This window comes from Delphinus delphis, chromosome 12 (genome assembly GCF_949987515.2).
Source record: "Delphinus delphis chromosome 12, mDelDel1.2, whole genome shotgun sequence".
Taxonomy (NCBI): domain Eukaryota; kingdom Metazoa; phylum Chordata; class Mammalia; order Artiodactyla; family Delphinidae; genus Delphinus; species Delphinus delphis.
Window position 1 is genome coordinate 28,535,656 of NC_082694.2, and position 20,707 is coordinate 28,556,362.

Below are 20,707 nucleotides of genomic sequence, written 5' to 3' on the forward strand. Positions count from 1 at the left end.
GTGACGCACAGGCTTATTGACTCCGTGGCACGTGGAATCTTCCTGGAGCAGGGCTTGAACCCGTGTCCTCTGCATTGGCAGGCAGATTCTTAACCACTCGCCACCAGGGAAGTATCTATATATTCTTTTTTTATGGGCAGATAGAGAAGTAGATGAGTGTGGGATTCCGTGTCAGTATACTTATACTTTAATCATGGCTCTGTGACTTGGCAAATAATTTATCTTATCTGTGAGTCAGTTTCTTTGTATGTAAAATGAAAATAATACTGTTACTCTATATCATGGGATGGCTTTGAAATTAAGCAAGATAGTACATACAGAGTGTTTAGAACAGTCCTTTATAAGTAGTGAACATGGACTAAATGTTATTATAAATACTGTAATGTTTATATTATATTATTAATGTACACGTGCCCTATATATATATATTGTGTTAATATATGGACAGATACTTAAGGACTTTGTATCTTGCTTTCTTCACTAAACTGTTTGTTTTCTTTATTATATTTTTGAACTTTAACACCTTTTAGAAAACTGACAAACCTAAAGGAAATAAACTTTAGAGTTCATTGGTGATCTTAACTTTCCTCTGAAACATGGCATTTTTGGAAAACCTTTGCTTGAGCATGCTAGCCTTTAACCCAAAGATGTGATGTGTTCAGAAGGAATAGGAGATGACTAATACCCATGAATGGCTGAACGTGTTGGTTATTGAAATTTGTATATCCCTTTCCTGAATTGAAAAGATGACTTTTTGGTATAAACAGACTAAAGATCAACCAGGGACTCTTTATCAATATATAAAATGACAGTTTTTTCATTACTAGTATGAATCATATTATGACTAGATTTTAAGTCTGTTTTTATTATTGTGCTCTGCAGAATGACCGATTTGTTATTTGCACTACTTGTGTGGAATTTACTATTGCTGCCTGTCAATAGTAGCCTGTTGCCCTCTTAAGATTGCCAGTACTTATAAACTTTTCTTATGGGACTGAGTGGTGATATAATGAATGTGATTTTTTGAATTGTATAATGAAATATATCAACATTTGCAAAACCTGCGAAACCCAGCGAACCAGTATTTTTCAAATGAACAATACCTGATGTTACAAAATCATACATGGGTAAAAGATTCATTTGAAGTATAAGATAGACCAATGAATTTTAATCTAGAACTCATCAAGTTTTGAGGTTGTATCATAAATTTTTGTGTGTGTGTGTGTGTATATATATATAAAGTTTTCTGAAAAGGCTTAAAAATACTTTCTCCCCTTTCCAACTACATATGTGCAAGGCTGGGTTTTCTTTATGTACTGTAACCAAAACCCCACATTTTAATAGATTTAATGTAGAAGTGGTTATAGAGTCCAGATATCTTCTGCAGACATTAAAGATATTTGCACAAATGCAAAAGACTCTTCCAACTATTTTTTGTTTATTTCAGAATATAAAATTATTTTTCATAAAATATATTCTTTAACATGTAAATATTATTGGGTTTTAATATTAATGAATTAATATTTTCTAATTTTCAGTTTTAATTTCTAATATAGTAAATATTGATATATATATAAATCAATGTAAACAAAAGTTCTTTAGGGTTCTTAATATTTAATAGTATAAAAATTAAAAATTGTGTTTAAAATGCTGGAGAGCTGATAGTTTAGATGAAAGGAAACTGAAGAAACATGACAGTTGAATGTAATACATGGTACTGGGCCGGATACTCTCCAGGAGGAAATGAAAACACTCTAAAGAACATTATTGGGACAGTTGACAGGACTGGAATATGGACTGTGGATTAGATTATAATTGTATCAATGTAAATTTTTTGAATTTGATAATTGTATTATAGTTAGGTAAGATAGGAAATACACATTGTAGTTTTAAGGGTATAATACATGCAACATATTCTAAACATACATGTACATATATGTAGAAGAGAAAGTGTTAAAACAAATGTGGCAAAAACATTACAAATTGGTGAATTCTGTATAACGGCTAAATAGGAGTTCTCTATTATTTGTACAATGTGAAGTTATTTCAAAATAAAAATTAAAAAATTATGAAGTAATGTAATGAATCTCTTAGAAGTGGATTTTACAGATTAATTGGTGAGTGTCTTTTTGTGCTTGTGAATGACTGAGAGGTTTTGAGCAGTGGATAACTGGCTATGTAAGTCCTTTGGAGTTTTCACTGCTTTTCAGAGGACACTCCTTGTGCTCTGCTGCCCCCTAGTGACTTTTATGCTCATCAGCAGTTTATTCTGCAAGTACAAGTTGGGAATTTGGATCACTGTAGTCATCATTTAAAAATAATTTAGTATCAACTAAAAGGATTGTTTTGGGGGGGTGGAGGAAGATACTACTGTGAAGATCTCATGATCTGTTTTGTCTTATAATTTTTTAAAAATTATATTTTTGTTCCTGTGGTTCCTTTGAATTGTATCCTCAGTCTCCCCTTCCCACCCCCTTTTTTTGAAGATAGTATTTATTGGTTCCTCATCTGACAGAAACAGTAGAATTTCCTGTATTTTCTTTCCCTCTCTTTTCTGTGACCACAAGTATTAGTCAATAATATTATGTTAGTGTTTTACTTTATAGTCTTAAAATGTTTAGAATTCTGCTAGCCCATAATCTCTCATTTGCAATATGAAAATTCCAAAGACTCTGAAACCATTTGTCGTCAAAAGCTGTCTGAATTCATTTGGCAACAAAACTTGATGTGAGTTGCTGTGAGATAGTGATAGTCTTTATATTTACCACTTGTGTGAATATTCCTACATTTGCTGCAGAGTTACTAATGTTACTAAACTAAACCCCAAGGGTTTTAGATTAGGAATTGTAGACTTGTACCTGATTTGCTTAGCTTTGACTCCCAGTTATGAGGTATGAAGCGTCACCAGCTTATACTACTTTCTATCTTTTCTTTCTTCTTTTTATTAGTTGTATAATTTTTACATACTATTTAAAAAATTTTTATTAGAGTATAGTTGATTTACAATGTTGTGTTATCACATACTATTTTTTTTTCTTTCTTTTTTTTTTGCGGTACGCAGGCCTCTCACTGCTGTGGCCTCTCCCGTTGCGGAGCACAGGCTCTGGACGCACAGGCTTAGCGGCCATGGTTCACGGGCCCAGCTGCTCCGCGGCATGTGGGATCTTCCTGGACCGGGACACGAACCCGTGTCCCCTGCATCAGCAGGCGGACTCTAAACCACTGCACCACCAGGGAAGCCCACATGCTATTTTTATATACCATATTTTGTCACTCTTAATCTGATCTTTTTGTCTTAGAGTTGCAGTTAAATATGTTCCCTTATTACTTCCAGTCTTTTTTGTTGACGTTTCTCTTGTTATTTAGTTTGGTTGGAGTTTTTCTCTACCAGTTACCTTCAGATGGACTTATATAAACAATAATTTTTGAGTTCTTGTATATTCAGAATGGCTGCTCTGTAGACTGTACATTCAAAGGACAGCTTCATTGAACTTAAAACTTTGACTCATATTTTGTTTCCCTGAGTATTGTCTTCTGGTGTTTGGTGTTGTAGAAAGGTCTGATGGCTGCTAGATTTTCTTTTCCTGATTATTGACTGTTTTTTTTCTTTTGCTGTCTTTTGGTTCTTCTTTTTCTAATCTATAGGAATTACTCTAAGGATTACCACATGCATCTTTGACTCATTAAAGTATAATATAAATTAATTCTTTTATCATTTCCTTGATACTACTAGGACCATATAACACTTCATTTTCATTTACCCTTTCCCATCTGTTAATCTATTGCTGTCATGAATTTTAATTTTACATGTCATTTAGTGCCCCCAAGACATTATTATTTTGTAGAGTCAGCATTCATTTATGTTTACCCCTTTTTGGTTTCCTACATTTCTGTGCTTTATTCTGAGATTACTTTCTTTTTGCATGAAGAACTCTCTTTAGCATTTCTTTGAATGCAAGCCTAATACTGACACATTCTCTCATTTTTTTGCTTGTTTGTATGAAAAGTGTCTTTATTTTACCTTAATTTTTTGAAATTGTCGTAAAATATACATAACAAAATTTACCATTTTAACCATCTTTGAGTGTATAGTTTAATGGCATTAAGTATATTCACATTATTGTGCAATCATCACCATCATCCATCTTCAGAATTTTCGTCATGTTCCCAAACTGAAATTCTGTGCCCATTAAACAATAATTCCTCATTCTCCCCTTTCCTTTCTCCTGGCAGCCACTATTCTACTTCCTGTCTCTATAAATCTGACGCTTCTGAGTACTTCATATATGTGGAGTCATACAGTATTTGTCCTTTTGTGACTGGCTTATTTCACTTAGGATAATGTCTTCAGGGTTCATCCATGTTGTAGCATGTGTCACAATTTCCTTTTTTTTTAAGGCTGAATAATATTCCATTGTATGTGTACCACATTTTGTTTATCCATTCATCCTTCGATGAACATTTGAATTGCTTCCTCCTTTTGGCTGTTGTGAATAATGCTGCTATGAACATAGATGTGTAAATATTTCTTTGAGTCCCTGATTTCACTTTTTTTGGGTATGTACCCAGAAGTAGAATTGCTGGATTATATGGTAAATTATTTTTAATTTTTTGAGGAACTGCCAAATTGTTTTCTGTAGTGGATGTACCATTTTACATTGCCTGCCTTAATTTTTAAGGGACTTTTTTTTTTTAAACTAGTTTTAGGATTCTAGGCTGGCAGTTTATTTTTTTTCAGCACTTTACTGTATATAATTCAATTGTTATTTGACATATATTTCCTGTTAAAAAGTTAGCTCTTAATCTTAATGTTGTTCCTTTAATATTTTTTACTATGGTTTTGTTTTTCTGCAGTTTTACTATGAGGTGCTTACGTATAGTTTTCATTGTATTTATCCTGTCGGGTTTGTAGAGCTTGAAACTGTGGATTGATGTCTTTCATTAGTTTTGGGAAATAGTTGACTCTGATGTTTTAAATATTGCCATTTCCCCATTATAGAAAGACTAGACCTCTTTCTGCAGAGTCACAAATTTAAAACTATTTTCCTAGTAACACTAAGATATTGCTTTCTTCTTTTACTCACATTCTTGCAGGAGAATATAGTGAAGTACGCCAGAGGCTATATGATATGTGAAGACAGTCGTTGTTTTAATGACTAATGTAATATATGCTTGTGTATTCTTATGTTTAAATTTTTATTCAGCTTTAATTTTTAATGTGATAAATGTCAATAAATATAACCACGTATACAAAAGTTCTTGGGGAGATCCATATTTTTTAAGAGTATGAAAATATCCTTAAGCCAAACAGCTTGAGAACTGCTGGTAGGCATTTTGACTCTATCCCATATATTTCATATTTTTTATAGTCTTCTGTATTTTATATATTTTTATTTTCCTCTTTATGCTTTTTTTTAAATGGGAAGAGTAGGCATTTTAATTATGCTCCAAGGTGTTACAGAGCTAGATTAACAAATTTCAGTCAGTATAAAATAGACTTATTGTCAATATTCAGTCATAATACAACCCAGGTAAATGAATCATTACTTTATACAAGGCTCAGATGTTTAAAATCTATCTTAACTTTACACATGTACTATAAAATGATAAATACTTAAAATGACAATGCAAGGGAAATATTACAAAAATACAATTGTTGTAGACCCTTGTATGAAAGTTCTTTAAAGTTCTGCCTTAAGGAATAATACCATGCTGCATATCAGAACCAAAAATAAAGCATTTTCCTTGAGGTTACAATGCTCAGCGATATACTGGATGAACTCTAAAGTACCATGCCTGACAAGAATCAGAAGAGACAAGGCCTTCAATAATTTGAGAGAAAAAAAAAGAGAGAGGAGTAATCAATTGTCATATGCTGATTTCTGCTGGAATGGCCTCTTTAAACAATTATAGCACTGTGGAAGAACTGAAGAAGGGGACCAGTCTCAGCTTTATATAAAGGATTTCCAAGTCAGCACAAACTCAGACAGTGTTAAAAGGTACTGTTCCCAGTACTCTCCACTCTTCAACCGTTTACATGGACTCCTCGTCCTAAGTCCCTGTTTTTTCTCTAATTTCTTCCTAAGGGCTTACCAAACACACTTTCTGTTTTCTATTATCCAACATACAAACCAAAAGGCATTAAGCAAAACAATATCTGTCAGTCAAGTCAGTTCTAAAGACACCAATTTTGGTTTAAGTATTAATCTTGAGATTTACACATAACCATCCTTCTTCCACAGACACTCCCACCTCCCCTTACATATTGACTCCATCCTAAACTGTGAAGCAATATGAAGTCTTAAGATTTTTTTTTTTTTCCTTCATCAATGATTTGCCTGTTGCCAAGCTGCTTGGTTGGCAGCAATATCAGGAGCTGTTTGGAATGCTTGGTCAGAATATATAAGAAGGATGTGGTCAGTGAATTACTGTAACCTATCAAAGTGAGCTTCTACAGGCAGACATGAAGAATTTACCTTTAGACTTCTCGCACTCATTTCAGAAGGGAGAAAATGTGTCTTAAAAGGGAAAGGAAAAAAATTAGATAAGGAAATACAGCAAAATATTAATACTGCAGTAATAGGAAAGGGAATGCTACCTACATTGTGGGGAAATTTCTGGCATAAAAATCAAACTTTCTCTCCCATTACTCTTTGCACAAGATTAACAGTTGATTTACATCAAGAGGGGCAGAAAGCCACTAAACACTTTCTTCAAAGGTAGGGAATTTCTTTTTGAAATGAGCATTAGAGAAGGGAGGAAAAGGTAGGGAAAGCTCAGTCAAAGAGGTCCTCAAACATGCGTTGTCTCATTGCTATGTACGCTTCCTTTTCATCTGGTGTCATTTGGGCCACCAGCTCTGGCTTCTGGCTCACTTCGCTGTAGGAGAACGGACGGCCAGCCACCATGACAATGGGGTCATCTGCTCCTTCCTCAAATTCATCCTCCTCCTCATCCTCTTCCCCATGATGTACAGCCACAGCTGCCACACAGGGTGGAGAGTCATTGTCTCACTCACTGGTCTCACTCTCAGAGTCACTGCCATTGGCAGTGGTCACAGGAGCAGCTGCCCCCACTGAGCCTGCTGTGGCAGAGGGGGTCTTCTTCTCATGAATGAGCAGTGCTCGCATGACCTCCTCATTATCATCTGGCCCCGCACGGCCTTCCTCACGCTCCTGAAACGAGTCTATATCTAAGCCACCTTCCTTCATCTCTTCAGAACTATGTGCTCCTTCGATAGTGCTCTCTCTTAACCAAATAGTTCTCTCTTTGGCAGATTTTCCCTCCAGTGAGGCTCGATGAAGATCGTCTTGGTCATCCATGTTAATGACAACATTCTGAGTGTATAAGTACTCATAAGACGGACCTTGGTGGCCCATGCTTCCTGGTGGTGCCCACCTGCTCGGACAGCAGCTGCAGCCGCAGTTGCTGCACGGTCCTTGCTCTGTTTCAGGGCTGGTATTTCTGTGGGTTCTGGCTCAAGTATTTCATAGGCCAAGTTCACATCCTCTGTCTCTCAAAGCAAAGCATAAATGGACTCAGTTTGTTCATTAAACCTTGCCAAAAGTGTGTGTGCATCTTTTTTGGGCATTGCTGATTCATCTTCTTTGACCTCTGTGTGGCAGAAAATATAGCGGAAAGTTCCTGTCATGGGATCAAAGAGCTGATTATCTTCTAAATCTGTAAAAGTACCACTGCAGATGGGACATTTGAAGGAGGCCCGGTTGGTGGAATCTCTCTCATCAGTTTCAATCCTCCTTCTCATGTGGTCCAATTTATATTTTACCACATAAACAAGAGTACAATAATTGATAAAGTAGTAGTTGTGGTGAGTGGTTTTCCCATCTGCAGCAGTCTCCACCCTCATTCTGCACTTGATGAATTTGTCTCCCTTTAAATTATTCAAGAGTGATCGAAGTTGCTTCTGATCAAACTTGAGCAGCTCCAGCATGTCCTCCTCTTTCACACAGAGGTTTCGGATCAAGATGTCCAAGGCCAAAGCATGCTCAATGCCATAAAACCCCCGGATCACATACTTGGCTAACTGCTTCAATGCTGCAGGAACCTCGGTGAGGACATCTGGATCTGCCATCTTTAGCAGCAAACTTCAACTTTAAATGTACTGACCAAAGCACATCCTGCATGGGGAGGGCCCTGTGCCACATCATTTAGCCTGTTACCTTTGCCTGAAACACCTTAGGGGACCCAGAGTGAATCCTTGAACACTCCCACTGCAGCTTCCCTCAGCGCCTCCACTACTGGCTTAAACGAGCCGTGCCACTTGTGCGACAAAGAGAACGCCCTATTCCTGCGACCAGCTTTAGAAACCACGTGCTACTTTCCTCTTTATGCTTTAATCTGGATATTTTCTATTAATTTATCTTCACTAATCTCCTCTTGCTGATAAACTATCTATGGAGCTCTTAATTTTAAAAATAACATTTTCACTTCTGAATTTTCTCAATTTTTAAATAGCATAGATTTCAAGGCTCTGGTGAATTTTCCATCTTTCTGTCTATTTTGTTCTTTTTCCTTTTATTTTTTTTATCATATTAATCATAGACATTTCAAAGTCCTTTTCTCATAATTTCAATATCTGTGTCATCTGTGGATCTTGATTTTCAGTTATATGGTCCTCCCCCTTGGCATGCTTGGTAATTTTGGACTGCATGGAGATAAAAAACTCTTGGAGGTTCTGGGTAACCTTCTCTTCCGTAAGAGAAGGTTAAACTCCCCCCAACCCCGTCTTTTTCGGTAAGGTGGATAGAGTGGCAGTGATCTGAATCCAGTCAGGGTCAGAGCTATGGCTATCTCTGGTTCACTACTGCCTTTTGCTATAGTCCTTCACATTTTCCAAACAGCGTTGGAGTGATGATTAGGGCCCCTTTCCTCAGGTGGACACTGCATTCTAATCTTTACTCCATACCTCAAGACTACCTAAAACTCTGTTCTGCTTCTATGCTTGTCGTCTTAGCCTCTTGCCCGCTGTAGGTTAAGAATTCAGCGCATGTATTGAGGGAAAAACAGAAGAGTGTTGTGTTTTTTACCATTTTTCCTCTCTAGGATCTTTACCTCTTGTCTCTAATTTATGTCACTTCAGTGCCACAAAACTGTCAAAAGCTGATTTCTCTACCTCTTCTGCTTGATTCCTACACTGGAAACTTAGCCTCTTGTGTGCAGACTTGGCAAATATCTTGGGAAAAAGTGACTAAAGAATGTTGGCACACCCCTTCTCATTCTTCCCCTGGTATCCAGCATTTTGTTCCCTTAATTTCTGATCATCTTAGCAGCTCTGTAAGTCAACCAAGAAAGAACATCAAAAATAGGTATGCAGAAAGCCTGGATAGGTGTCAGTTCAGATTGGAGCAGGGGAAATGGGAGCATCAAGAGAGAGTTTTCCAGAAAAAGGGGGGGAGATTCCCATAAGAAAGGAATGGTAATCTTAGTATACAACCTGGCTTAAAAGTGAAGAATATTTATATAGTTAAACTAATACAAATGTTGTTTATTGGTTTTAAAGACAAAGTACTGGTAAACCATAAAAGACAATTATGATTCTGGAACAGAATATATATGTTATTAACCCAACCCAGTCAATGTAAAATTCACTTCAACAGTTGGAAGAAAGTGAGGAAAACAAATGAAGAGAAAGTAAAGGGGAGCTAATGCCTCACTTTGCACAATAAGGGGGTCAAGGTAGTCATAGATGATGATGTAAGAAATAAAAGCATAAGTATATTATTAAGAAATAAAAGTACAATATTAAGCATAGTATATTAAATTACAAAAATAACCTTTAGAAAAACTAAAAGTGGTATAAGTATGTTGAGAGGAGAGGGAGGGGGAGTGATATGGTATGATGAGGTAAATCTGCTCTGATTATAGCAGAAAGACAATATCTAAACTGATTAAAAAAAAGCAATATTATTATATGTTTTACAGATATGGGCTTACCTCCACAAAATTAAGACCAGAAACATTTTAAAAAGCTCCAAGTGGTTTTCTCTGGAATATTAAAATGGAAATCCAAGAAGCTTAAAGATCCTCAAGCAGGGTAAACACAAGCAACAAAACTACAGCAAGGCACCACAAAAGGAATCACAATAATAGCTCAAAAGATGGGAAGGGGGAAATGGAATTATACTTAATTAATTAAAAAGAAAGCAGGAAAAGAGGAAATCATTTACCTTAATATAATTACCTATTTGACTAGGTTTAAGTCTGTTATCTTGTTATTTATTATTCATTTGTCCCATCTGTTCTTTGTCCCTTGTTTTCTCTTTTCTTACTTTCCTTAACTAAATTAGATTAACTGAATATATTTTAGGATTCAATTTTCCCCCACTATTGTCTTATTCAGTATACCTTTTTGTTATATATATATTTTAGTGGTTGCTGTACGGTTTACAATATGCATCTTTAACTTATTACATTTGCTATTGCCTGAATGTTTTGTGTCCCTTCAAAATTCATATGTTGATACCTTACCCTTCCCCCCCCACTCCCCCTGCCAATGTGATGATATTAGGAGGTGGGGCCTTTGGGAGTTAATTAATTCATGAGGAAGTCATGAGAGTGGAGCCCTCTTGAAAGGGATTTGTGCCCTTGTAAGAAGAGACATGAGAGCTTGCTCTCTCTCTCTCTGTTCTCTGCAATGTGAGGATACAGTGAGAAGATGACTGTCTGGTAAACCAGGAAGCTGGCCCTCACCAAACACTGGATATGCTGTGCTTTGATCTTGGACTTCTCAGCCTACTGAACTGTGAGAAATAAATTTTTATGAAGCCACTCAGTCTATGTAATTTGTTATAGCAGCCTGAACTGATTAAGACAACAGTTGGCCTTCAAATGATATTATACCTATTCATATATAACATAAGATCCTTGTAACAGTATACTTTTATTTCCCCCATTGACCTTTGAGTTATAGTTAGCATGTATTTTACTTCTACATATGTTATGAATTCCACAATTCATTGCTATTATTTTTGCTTTAAACTTTCAGTTATCTTTTATTTTTTTTTTATTTTATTTTTTTATCTTTTAGATAAATTTAAAAAAATGATAAAAATCTTTATATTTATCATTTCCTATGCTCTTTATTCCCTTGTATATATCCATATTTTGACCTGATTTTATTTCTTTTCACCTAAGGAACTTACTTTAATGTTTCTTGTAGTGCAGGCATGCTGGCAACAACTTCTCTAAGATTTTGTCTGAAAAAAAGAAAATCTTTGTCCTTAGGTTTTGGAGAATATGTTTGCTGGCTATAGAATTCTAGGTCTACAATTTTTCCTTCAGCACTTTGGAGATATCTTTCCATTGTCTTCTTGCTTACATAATTTGGATGACAAATCTGCAGTCGTTTTGTTTGTTTGTTTGTGTTCTTTTTTCCCTCCTCTGTATCCTTTTAAGTTTTTTTTTCCCCTCATTTTTTTTTTTACTGTTTTTCAGCAACTCCAAGAAGCCTTTTCTGATTAATCCAATTCCACAGCAAACATTACGTTTTTATAATGCTGTACAGATTTAGGTGTACAGATTTAAACATTATATTAATTTCTATACAGATTTATAATTACCTTCAATTGTGTTTCCTTGTGTGTTTCTTATTATAGTATGTGCTTCCTCAAAGGGAAACATTCTTGTCTTCATTTTAGTAAATTCTCAATAAATGCTTACTAAGTGAGCCTATGATGGTAAAATGTCCAAACCACCTGGTATAGCCAGTTTTCTTGTTTCTGAGAAAACAGTTTTTTTTTTTTTTTTTTTTTTTTTTTGTGGTACGCGGGCCTCTCACTGTTGTGGCCTCTCCCGTTGCGGGGCACAGGCTCCGGACGCGCAGGCTCAGTGGCCATGGCTCACGGGCCTAGCCGCTCTGCGGCATGTGGGATCTTCCCGGACCGGGGCACGAACCCGTGTCCCCTGCATCGGCAGGTGGACTCTCAACCACTGCGCCACCAGGGAAGCCTGAGAAAACAGTTTTTGTTTAACTTGCTGTGGTCATTTTATTTTATTATTTGGTTATTTTATTACTTAGTAGTCATATTTCTCTTGCCTTTTAAAAGTTTATTTCTTCTGGTTTAGTGTATCATGAACATTTAAGAAAATTACTCCCATTTCCCCTCATTAAGTAAACAATCAAGTTACTCCTTAGATTGGAGAACTGAAGTGTGATAAGCATATTCCATAGCTTTTGGAGAGTGACCTAAACATAACCCTATGGAGAAGTAATTTACTGGTAAGCAATATTTGTTTCTTCAGTGATGTTTGGGGCCATATTAGATTGTCATTTTGTTAACTGAGAATTGACCTGTGTAGGGTGTCAGATTCTCCAAAGAAGTCATATGATCTAGGCCAGATTAAATGATAATATATAATTGATGATAGATAAGTAATGAAAATATGCATTAGGCCTCAGGTAGATATCTAACGAATTATATAACAAACTTTAATCATAGGGTCATTTCTGAAAGGCAGGCAATTAATTTTTCCCAGTTACCCATTGTAAATTACTTAATTCCTTGTATTGAACCAATCATTTGGCTTTAGTGACCTCTGTTTTCAGAAAAATGTCTCTTAACATGTTAAGCTAGTCTGTCTCCAGTCTTTTTTTTTTATCGTGTGAGTTTTGGTATCACTCATTCTGTTAAATTTTATTTTGATTGTTTTAGAACCATTTTTCCATATAAGTCCATATAGATCAAGGTTGTTTGAGATCTTTTTTTATCTTTCAAAGTATTAAAAATAAGATCATTTTAGTGTCATTGATGTAGTTGAACATGTATTTTATTTCTTGGTCTAGGCATAAAGTAAATTTATTGACTAGAGTGGATACTAAAATGACTCTATGTAGAGAGAGTTAATGACAGAAGTAAAGTCTTAATCAAAGACAGTGACCAGCATTTCTAGCCCTATCTTGGAACACAAAGGACTGTATAGCAAGGCTGACTGTGATATGCCAGGGCAATGTTTTGGGAGTATGATCCAGATCATTGGTTCTGGATGCTGACATTTGAAAATGATTTCTTGGTGGTGCATATGTGACCTTGGAATTATGAATTGTCTTAGAATTTCTTTTCAAGGGAAGGAAGCATATAAACGGGAGGGTAAACAAATATTTTGTTAATAATTTGCTGTAAAGACGGTTTATTACAGTTTAATATTAAACAGCTCAGGAGCCCTAAAATTTATCTCACTTGGTTCTAACTGGTGTTTCTTGCTGACACATGGTGTGAATCAACTGTCCTTCCAACTTGAAAAAGCAGAGAGCTCGCTGACACAACTCCTTTGTTCTAGGGAATTGTTTCCACTGTGCCTTCAAAAAAGAGGGACATTAAAAGCTTTGGCTCATAGCAAGTTCTCTCCAAGTTGGACACAGTTGGGGGGCTGAATCTTGGCTAAAGAAAGTGGGGTTGGTGATTTCTTTTGTATCTTGGATTTTTTTTTTTTTTGAAATTGAACATTTACTTTTTCAAGCTCTCTACTTGACCTTATGTGATTAACAGTTCTTCCTTCCCCCTTAAAATGGAACCAGAAAATCTCTCATATGCTGGTGTTTTCCAGGGTTCTCCTTTCTTAGGTCCTAGAGTTGCTTGGGTTTCTGCCCTTCCTCATAGTTGAGTTTTCTTTTGTGAAAATATTCATGTACCTACTTAACAAAGCAAAACATGAACATGGAAGGTTTAATGACAAAATTATGTCTCAAAAGATCTCAGGGCTTCCCTGGTGGCACAGTGGTTGAGAGTCTGCCTGCCGATGCAGGGGACACGGGTTCGTATCCCGGTCCGGGAAGATCCCATATGCCGCGGAGCGGCTAGGCCCGTGAGCCATGGCTGCTGAGCCTGCGCGTCCGGAGCCTGTGCTTCGCAACGGGAGAGGCCACAACAGTGAGAGGCCCGCGTACCGCAAAAAAAAAAAAAAAGATCTCAGAAGACTGGAAAAAGGATTATAATTGTAATAGATAGTAAGTAGTAGATTCAGACTATCAACTGAATGAATATAGCAATGTATCATAAAAACAAATTAAAAGATTTGATGTGACTTTAAGCTCAATGTACAGTATAACTGCCAGAAACACTAAAGCATTAGGCTGTTTTAATAAGGCCGAGTAACAAAGTTAAAGGAGATGAGTCTTATTTTCCTAGTTTGACCATGTTTGATCTGAAAATTGCTTGTATTTATAGCGTGCTTTCTGTGTGCCATGTACTGTTTTGAATGCTTTACTTACATTATGCCATTTAATCTTTACACAGCAACTGTATGAAATGGTTTTTATTATTATCTACATTTTATAGACGTGGAAACTAAACTATAGAGAAGTTTAATAACTTTCCCAAGGTCACAAAATTAATAACCAAGACGAATCCAGGAAGTTTGACTTTGAAGCCTGTGCTCTTGACTACTGTACTACACTGCCTGTTTTGTTGCATTTTAAGAATGTTGACTACTAGAATGTGTCTAGAGGGTAAAAGCCTGAATTGAAAGGCTGTATGTAGAATAGTTGAATAATTTGGATTGTTGAGTCTGGAGAAGGGAAAGGAGGGACCAAGGACTCGTTTTTGGTGGTCCTTTGAGGGCAAAAATAAGATAATTGGTGAAAATTATAGGAAGGCAAATTTTATTTTTTATAAGAACTTTGCAACAGCTATTGAAATGGGATTGGTTGCCTTGTAATGAACTTCCCCTTACTAGAGCTGTTTCAGTGGAAGCTAGACACAAGTATGTGATAGAGATGTTTAAAAAAAATTGAACTTGTATTTGTGAATTAAGGCCAATCATTTCTGAGGTTCCTTTTTTTGGTACATTTCTATATTTCCATATTAAAGAGAGATCTTTAAAATGGCCTAGTGTATACTGCCCTTAAGCAAATGCTTCTGTGAAAAAAAGGCACAGTAATGATTCCTAATGGAAACATGGTGTGAGAGGAGGGGGTGTGTCCTCATTTATTTTCATCTAAAACATGAAGGGTTTTTTGTAAATAGCTTTATGATGTTGGTAGGGAGTTCTTTGCATATCATGTTAGTGGTATAGGAAACAACAGAAAATAGCTTACTTTTCCAATTCACAAATCAAGTTACTTAAATTGAGTAATAGATCAGAGGTTCCATGGTAATAACCATTGAGGCCCCCCCCTTCCCCTCCCATTTGAAGGATCATGAAAGAACATTAATTGGTGAGGTTCATAGTTGCTATGGAAGGGCTCTAGGAAACTGCTGTGTGAGTTTTCGAATAAAAAATTTCAGTGTGTCAAATATATGTATGTTTTAAATACATTTTGAAGTTATGATCAGTAATGAGAAGGTTAGAATATAGAAGAGATACTGAATTTTTAAAATTCCAGAATTCCCTGGCAGTCCATTGGTTAGGACTCCATGCTTCCATTGCAGAGGGGCATGGGTTCGATCCCTGGTCGGGGAACTTAGATCCCACAAGCTGCGGCAGCGTGACCAAAAAAAACCCACAAATTCTGATCAGTGGTGATTGCTTCTTGGGTTTGTAGGTGATAGATTGTGAGAAGAAATTCTTCTTTATTTTTTTACATAATTGTTTTTGAATAATTATTAAAAACTAGGCCCCAGGTTACTCTGAAGTGTTTGTTCTTGTTTGGTTTTTAATTTTAATTAATATTTTATTGAGCATCTACTATGAACCAGGTACTATTCTAGACTTTTAAAAATGCGCTTCCTTTTCTCAATTATAAAAGCAATACATGTTTAAGAAAATAAAAAGTTAGAGAAGTACAAGAAAGTCACAATTGCCTTATTCAAACCATTTGAACCATTCAAACCATTTTGCCATTTGTATTATTTGTATTATTTTGGTGATTTTCTCCTCTGCCTCCTCCCTCTTGTGCTCATCTTCCTCTGTCCCATTTTCCTTTTCTTCCCTCTCATCCTTTTTCTTTCATCTTTTCCTTGATATAACTGTAGCAACCTGGGGAAGGTAGATGTTTTTGTGTACTGGCAAGGTCAGAAAGGTTGCTTCATGCGTGAAATGATGATATTGGTAACTACTCCAGTAGGATTATTTTTGAGCAGTAAGTGAGTTAGTGTATGTAAAATGTTCAACAGAGGGCTTGGTACATTATTTTTAAAATGCTTATGTTTACTGTTGTAATTTTGAGCTGGATTTATCCTTTAATGTTCTGGGTGATATTGGTATAGTAAGATTTCCTAGACAGAGTTGCTGGGTGGTTGAATGATTGGCCTCTAATTTTCTTACGAATTGGTACTATACGTAACTTTCCCCCTCATGTTCTTGAGCCATCATTACAAACTCAGACTTGCACCTCAGAGTTTTTTCAAAACCATGATCAGGTATAAATCAACTTACCTGTTCCATATGATGTGTGGTAGGATTTCTCTGCATACCCCTGTGATAACCATTTAATAGAACACTTGATCCAGGTCAAAATAGAATAATGAAAAGTTGCTAAATAGCAGGGCATTTAGCATTGCCCTTTGTTCAGCTCTCCGTGACTGTACATTATGGTGTCTAGTCTGGGTATGAGACTAATGTTTATCATTATGGTACAGAATTCTTGACTACTTTTATGTTCTACCAAATAAAAATCTTTAACAGACTCCACCCTGCCCTCCCCCTTAAATAAAGAAAGACTTTGCCAACAAATTTTTTTCTCTCCTTTGAGAGTTAGCTTGGTAATTTGGAGCATATAACCATGATGTTTGGGAGCTGTTTCCATTGTTGCAGTCTGATTGTCCATGGTTTAATCATCAGTAGTTAAGAAAGAAAGCAAAAAATGGCTCCAGGCTGCAGAGTACCATAAAAACTTTCCACCTGGAAGCAATTTTTTTCTAAAAGCCCTTAGGGACTGCTGTCACCCTTCCCCTTCTATTGGCAACAAGGGCCAGAAATACCAGTTCCCTTCAGAGCCAGGTCTTGTTGCAATTTAATCATCTTCCTTTTCCTAGCTTCCAGAGAAGGTTTGAGGAGAGCTAGGGAAATAAATTATTCCCAGACACTTCTACAGTAGATTTCCTTGAACCTTCTAAGTCCCTTCTTCCTCTAATTCCTTCCTTTTCTATTTAGCATTTTAGCTGAAGTACAAATTATTTGCACTGCTAGAACTTGAATTTACTTTTGAAGCAAGAATGTTTATTATTAACTCTAGTGCTTGTCTTTGGAGAAAGTCTAAATGTTGAAACATTTTTGGGCACTGCTTTAGGCCCTTTGTCACTTTGTCTTCTCTGTGGGAGGTGGGCATTGTTCCAGGTGTAAACCCTCAAGGAACTCATGGTCCTGTAGGGGATATAGACATGTAAATAAATCATTACTGTGTAGAGTGCTCAGTGTAGTACCCTTTCAACAATATGAGCAAATAAACATTTCAAAACAAAAGAGTATCAATTCAGCTTTCCATCAGTGAATGTCAATAGTGGTGGTGCCCATTAATTTCTAGGATATTATCATGCATTTGTTCAAGAACTTTAAGGCAAAACAGGATGATAGTACTTCTGGTGAAATTTACCTCAAATTACACATGGTTTCATAGGTTCAAGGATGGTTCAGATTTGCACAGTGTCAAAATGAGAGACAGGTGGTAAATGAGGATACTGTGACTGTAAAGGGGTACCATTTATCTTATATGACTTATCAAGGATAGGTCTAGGTGTTTTAACAGAATTTGTTTCTTCATCTTTTTAAAATAGAATTTTAAATATATTTCTTAAAAATAGGCTATTACATGCTGTAACAGGTTTTTTTTTTTATAAACATCTTTATTGGAGTATAATTGCTTTACAATGGTGTGTTAGTTTCTGCTTTATAACAAAGTGAATCAGTTATACATATACATATATCCCCATATCTCTTCCCTCTTGCATCTCCCTCCCTCCCACCCTCCCTATCCCACCTCTCTAGGTGGTCACAAAGCACGGAGCTGATCTCCCTGTGCTATGCGGCTGCTTCCCACTAGCTATCTACGTTTGGTAGTGTATATATGTCCATGCCACTCTCACTTTGTCACAGCTTACCCTTCCCCCTCCCCGTGTCCTCAAGTCCATTCCCTAGTAGGTCTGTGTCTTTATTCCCATCTTGCCCCTAGGTTCTTCATGACCATTTTTTTTTTCTCTTAGATTCCATATATATGTGTTAGCATACGGTATTTGTTTTTCTCTTTCTGACTTACTTCACTCTGTATGACAGACTCTAGGTCCATCCACCTCACTACAAATAACTCAATTTCGTTTCTTTTTATGGCTGAGTAATATTCCATTGTATATAGGTGCCACATCTTCTTTATCCATTCATCTGTTGATGGACACTTAGGTTGTTTCCATGTCCTGGCTATTGTAAATAGAGCTGCAATGAACATTTTGGTACATGACTCTTTTTGAATTATGGTTTTCTCTGGGTATATGCCCAGTAGTGGGATTGCTGCGTCATATGGTAATTCTATTTTTAGTTTTTTAAGGAACCTCCATACTGTTCTCCATAGTGGCTGTATGAATTTACATTCCCACCAACAGTGCAAGAGGGTTCCTTTTTCTCCACACCCTCTCCAGCATTTATTGTTTGTAGATTTTTTGATGTAACGGGTTTTTAATGTAGTTGAAGTTGGCTTCTTTTGGGAAAAAATGCCTAATATCAGCATATCAGTAAGCAGGAGAAAAGTAGCCTTCAGTATGAATCTTCAAAGAATGGACTCACAGTCCTATTTGGTGTAAATGTCTCCAGAGAGTGCAAGCTTAAATTCTTGCTGGCTTTATGAACAGTTTCTTAGGTTCTGCCTAGTTTGTAAGGAGGGGAGTTTCTATATTAGGGTATAGTAGTTGTAGTAGGAAGGGAGGTTTTATAGTAGGGGTGTGTTATGAGCTGAATCTTGAAGGATGAGGAGGAATTTCCCAGATAAAGTGATAATAAGGAGATTCTAGGCAGAGGGACTACATAGCACACTCAGGGAACTTCAAGCAGAGTTGTAGAGTGAGTGTGGGGAGTATTCAGAGATAAATCTGTACATGGATGGGGTCTTACATACTATGCTAGGGACTTTGGACTTGATCCTGAGGCAGGACTTAATCCTAAATTGTGGTGTGCGTGTGTGTTTGTGTGTGTGTGTGGTGTGTGTGTTTCATGATTATATTTCATTTAAAGAAGATTACTGTGAGAGAAGTATCGAACATGGATTTTTAGGAAAGTAAGGAGAGGGAGGTGAAAACAGTTGCTTGGAGGAGAGATAATGACGCAGGGCAAGGCAGTAGCAGAGGAGGATAGAGAGGAAGAAAAACATAGAAAAGCTATTATGGAATTAGATTGGGAGGCCTTAGTGATTGATTGATTAGTTGGAGGGAGGTGTGAGGTTGAGTGAGGCGTCAAGGATAACTTATGTATTTCTAGTGTCGGTAACTGGGTGGCTCTGGTTGTTTCAATTGAGATGGTGAATATAGGAGGGATGTGCAGGTTTGGGTAGAAGAGTTGATGATTTTAACTTTTGACATGCACTGTTTGAGATGTATTTGAGGATGAATGGTGGTTGAATATTCAGGTTTACAGTATTTGAAAGATATGCCTTGTTATTGATTTGGGAACCAATGATGTTTAATTAACAGTGAAAGCTGAAGTATTGGTGATATCTCCGAGGGAATATGAAGAATGAGAAGAGATGAAGTCCAAGCAGGTATTGAGGGCCAGAAGGACGAAGAATTATTGGAGACTGAGAAGGGGAATGTAATAGAAACCCTGGGAGTAGATATTTAAGAAAGAGGAGGTGGTTAGCGATGGCACATATGAAAGAGGAGTCAAGTAAATGATTTGATTTGACAATTAGTAGGCTTTTATTGACCTTAGCAAGAATAGTTCCATTGGGGGGATGTGGGTAAGAAACAGGTTACACTGGATCGAAGAGCAAATCCAATTTGAGGAAATGGAGGAAGTGAGTATAGACTGCTCTTTTAAGAATCTTAACTGTGAAAGGAGAAAGAGGGAAAGAGAAAGGATACCAGATTAAAATTATTGGAAGAGAGATTTTAATTTAATAGTACTTCATTTAAAAAACACAAAAAAGCGCCAAGTTATTTTGTTAAGAGGGGACATGTTTTGTTAAGAAAAAGAAGTCAGTAGAGCTAAAACATGAAAAGTACAGACATTTAAAAAAGTATTGATGGGGTACAGGGGAAAGGAGATTTTTAGAACATAGGATTAGTCTTATAAGTAAGGTAAGTTGTCTGTTTTATTGAGATAGGAATGCACAAATGTAAGGGTAGATAGAGATATAGATAGACTTGTATATTGGAATGCAGGGAATTAAGAAGATTCATGCCTAATAAGCTTGTATTTTCTTTATGAAATTAGGTGGCAAAAGTAAGTTGCTGGATCAAGGTTGGACTCTTAAAGAGAATGGCAATAGTTTGGAATAAATGTTCTAGTCGTGGAAGAATGAGTTGGCAAAAGACACACCAGATGTTTGGATGCTGCTAACAGTTCATGTATTTGTATAATTAGCTCCATCAGTATAAGGTTCTACACACAACTGTAGTTGAGTCATAAAGAGAATGGCAGCCAGTTCTAAATGTTGGTAGATAGAGCTGAATAGAGAAGAGTGCTCTTCCTCTGTTGGGGGACTTCTTTTGGTGAGGCTTATAGGTTTGTCTTTTTACTTTGAGGATAACTTCCTGTATCTTTCATCAATTCTGGGAAATCCTCAGCTATTTCTCCGAATATCACATGTTTTTTTTTTTTTTTTTTTTAA

General features: G+C 36.4%; 1 protein-coding gene and 1 pseudogene across 3 annotated transcripts in view; one reads left to right on the forward strand and one right to left on the reverse strand.

Annotated features, from left to right (window-relative positions):
* EXOC6B (exocyst complex component 6B) overlaps window positions 1–20,707 on the forward strand; it is a 708,543-nt gene that overhangs the window by 54,400 nt on the left and 633,436 nt on the right. The gene's annotated exons all lie outside the window — the stretch shown is intronic.
* LOC132435389 (general transcription factor IIE subunit 1-like) lies at window positions 6,431–8,244 on the reverse strand (annotated as a pseudogene).